The sequence below is a fragment of the Oryctolagus cuniculus genome, chromosome 1, assembly GCF_051225735.1.
Source record: "Oryctolagus cuniculus isolate XC-2025 breed Fujian yellow rabbit chromosome 1, ASM5122573v1, whole genome shotgun sequence".
NCBI classification, from domain to species: domain Eukaryota; kingdom Metazoa; phylum Chordata; class Mammalia; order Lagomorpha; family Leporidae; genus Oryctolagus; species Oryctolagus cuniculus.
In genome coordinates this window covers 184551295-184555315 of record NC_142867.1, presented here as the reverse complement: position 1 = coordinate 184555315, position 4021 = coordinate 184551295, and the positions used below count along the sequence as shown (strand labels likewise).

Genomic DNA, 4021 nt, shown 5'->3' with positions numbered 1-4021 from the left:
ACTTCACTTTCATGATTTGGTTGCTCTCAAGTCATATAGAAGGAGGTGGTGTTTGGATTTTTGTCAGTGACTGTCTTGTGGATGTTTCTGATCTTTGAGCCTCATGCTTGTGAGTGTGAGTTGGGTTTTGAGAACTAAATGCAAATAGCTTATATCATATTATTTAATTCAGCTGAAGGTTTTCAACACATCAATACCTATGCCAAGCAAAATGAAAAATGTTGACAATATGTGGAGGCATATCTAGCAGATACTGAATTTAAAATTATTTTCACATATGAAGCAAAGTCAATACACTAAAAATCAATGTGAAGAACATAATTTTTCATCTATACAAAATGCTTCAAATAATTTAAAATAAGTCATTATATTGGTATTATTGTTAATAGTGTTGTGTATTTTGAGATTTTTAATGTAATTTCATGATTACAATTAATATAATAAATTGAATTAAATGTTGCTGCTAATTTAGTGAGAAAAGTTCAATATCAACAGCTTTAAGATTTTTAATTAACTATTCAGCAATTTATTTGAGAAGCAGTGATAAAGATACTGTAGATACTCCTCAAATGTTCCCAGTGGCCCCAGGTCCTCAACCAAAACCAAGACCCAGAAACTCCATCCAGGTCTCCCATATGGGAGTCAGGAGCCCAATTGTTTGAGACATTGTCTGATGCCTCCCAGGTTCCAGATTAGCAGGAAGATGGAGCCAGGAAGTGAGCTGGATTTGGAACCCAGACATTCCACTGTGGGAGACAGGTGCCTTAGTCATCATATTAACAATTGGGCAAAAGTTGTCTCCTCAATAGTTTTGAAATTTATCTTTCAGCTTGATTTTTTTTTCATTCTTAATTCTGAATTTAATAAAAACACAAATTTCAAACACTTCCTTTTAAGGATAGAGATATACGTAGATTATATAGATATACAGGAAATCTGTGTTATTAAAGCTTATTCTTATGGTCAACTATGAAAATAAACCCAAAAAGACACTGGGAGAGGAGACAGAGGAATTACTTTTAAAAATGATGAGAAACGTGACTGTAAACCCATGTGGGCAGTGCATAGAGAAAAGCAAAAACAGAAGTAGAAAGTGAAGAGAAGGCATTCAGAAAAAGGAAAGTAGCGCGTCCCCTATTTAAGGCACTTGAGCAGAGCAAGGTCTTCAGAGAACCTAGAGGCCGAGGCTCTGATCACCCACCTCAGCCAGGCCAGCAGCATCTGCAAGATCCCCCATGGCCTTGCCCTTCTCTTCACTGCTGGCCCTGCTGGTGCTCAGCTCCAAGTCCCTCTGCTCTCTGGGCTGTGATCTGCCTCAGACCCACAGCCTCAATGACGGGAGGTCCTCCATGCTCCTGGGACAAATGAGGAGAGTCTCCCTCTCTCCTGCTTGCAGGACAGACATGACTTTGAGTGCCCCCTGGAGGAGTTGGGTGGACACCAGGCTCAGAGGACACAGGCCATCTCTGTGCTCCATGAGATGACCCAGCAGCTCCTCAACCTGTTCAGCACCAAGGAGGCGTCTGCTGCCTGGGACAAGGCCCTCCTGGACAGACTCTGCACTGGACTCTTCGAGCAGCAGAGTGACCTGGAGGTCTGCATGATGCAGGGAGCGGGGGCGGAGGAGACGCCCCTGAAGCATGAGGACTCCGCATGGGCTGTGAGGAAATACTTCCAAGGAATTGCTGTCTATCTGGCAGAGAAGCAATACAGCCCTTGTGCCTGGGAGGTTGTCAGAGCAGAAGCCAGGAGAGCCGTCTCTTTATCAAGAATCTGGCAAGAAAGAATTTGGAGCAAGGAATGAGACCAGGTTCAACATAAAATGATTCCTGTTGACTAAAACAAAATGTTTAACATCTGCACAAGTTCTGGCATCTCAAAGATGTTTTCTTGCTAGAATGTTGATATGAATGCAGTAAACTTACTGAATGTTTACATTACTATTAGGAAACATCATGTTCAACTTCAGAGGCTCTAGTCCCTCACAGATGACCATGTGGATGTATTTAAATATTTATTTATTTAACTATTTATGAGATTTAAATTATTTTTCTATATTAAATTATGCACACATTTATGCTATGATTCATGTTAAATATTTTTATTGTATTTAGCTGGTTTTTTATTTTATTTCATTCATTAAAGTTTTACTATCAAAAGTTTCTTGTATCTTTGTTTAAAAAGATACTGCAGGTCTTATTGTGCCACCTGATAAATGAATGGATTTCATAATTCATTTATCTATCAATATTATATTCTGGATTTCATGAAAATTTATTTTCTTTTAAAGAGGTTTTGGGGGGCCAGCGCTGTGTTTTATTTTTTTATTTTTTTATTTTTTTCACAGGCAGAGTGGACAGTGAGAGAGAGAGACAGAGAGAAAGGTCTTCCTTTGCCATTGGTTCACCCTCCAATGGCCACTGCAGCTGGCGTGCTGCGGCCGGCGCACTGTGCTGATCCAATGGCAGGAGCCAGGTACTTATCCTGGTCTCCCATGGGGTGCAGGGCCCAAGGACTTGGGCCATCCTCCACTGTACTCCCTGGCCACAGTAGAGAGCTGGCCTGGAAGAGGGGCAACCGGGACAGAATCTGGCGCCCGACTGGAACTAGAACCCGGTGTGCCGGCGCCGCAAGGCAGAGGATTAGCCTAGTGAGCCGCGGCGCTGGCCCATATACTTTCATTCTCATTTCATAAAAGGTCCCCTTTCTTCTAGAAATCCACACAGCTCTCCTTTCATTAACTTCTCACTTGCCTGCACTACCACTTCAAGCAGGATTTCCTGTTTCCTCGACGTTGTTTCGTTTTGTAGTTTTTTCATTTGTTTGGCCATCAATTTCACTTTAAGAGTACCAACCAGTTGAAAGCAAAAGTTGAGTGAAAGTTCTATGTTTGTAAGACATTCCTATGAAAAGGACATTCTTTTCTTCCAGTGAATATTTTTAGATATGAGGGAATGTCCTTGTCACAGGGACGTAGTAGCTGCGGCACAAAGGAAAGAGAAAGGATAAATGATACTCTTAGGGCAATGAAAAGATCTGCAGAGGAATTTTGCCAGGGAACCTCAGTGTAGCTTACAGGGTTGTGTTTTATGCAGAAGTATGTCCTGTTGCAGGAAATCTTGCTTCAGAACTAAAAGGAAACTTTTTCCTGAAAGAACTGAGCCTAGGACTGGAATAAGTCCAATTTCTTAAAGTTCATACCTTGGAGAGAGGAAATAGTCCCAGCTGCAGGCAGAGTATGTCTTCCTTGGGCAATAGGTAGTTGTGGGGAGAGAAAGGGTCAGAATGGATACTTGTCTGCAGGCTGCTCAACCTGCAAATCTTCCTGACTCACCATTGTCTCTAAGTTCTGTAGGGCACAGGAAGGCTGGACAGCCTACACATCTGGGTGGGGGATAAACTGCCAGGGAAATCAGGAAAATCTGTCTCAGGACACATAAGCTCTTTCTGAAGAGTAAGTTGTCCATTTTACAGATGTCAGATCCTGTCTCTTGATTTTAAAAATCAGAAGAAAATTCTTGCTTTCAGTGGGAACAATGAGAGAGCTTGTATCACTTTGATAGTAGTGGTTATACAAAGGCATTAAGGCAGGATGATGGTGGTCAACTGATCCATTTTGAGTATCTATATGGGTAGAACTGAGAGATGTAGATGAAATTGTGCCACATTGTAATTGAAAGTAATCAGGAAGCATGTGTAAATTGCTCAGGTAGCAGGGAAGAATTTTTTTTTAAGATTAATTTATTTGAGAGGCAGACTTACAAAGAGACAGAGAGGCATAGACAGGGAGGGGGGTCTTCCATCTGCTGGTTCACTCCCCCAGTGGCCACAATGGCTGGAGCTGGGCCAATCTGAAGCCAGGAGCCAGGACCTTCCTCTGGGTCTCCCACATGGGTGCAGGTGTCCAAGGAATTGGGCTGTTCTCCCTGGTTTCCCAGGCCATTAAAAGAGACTGGATCAAAAGTGTAGTAGTTGGGACTTGAACTGGTGCCCCTATGGGATTCCAGTGCTGAATGCTGAC

At 42.3% G+C, this 4021-nt stretch overlaps 1 pseudogene; it reads left to right on the top strand.

The window, feature by feature from the left end:
* The first annotated feature begins 1235 nt into the window (after window positions 1-1235).
* LOC100356419 (interferon alpha-2-like) lies at window positions 1236-1804 on the top strand (annotated as a pseudogene).
* The last annotated feature ends 2217 nt before the right edge of the window (window positions 1805-4021 follow it).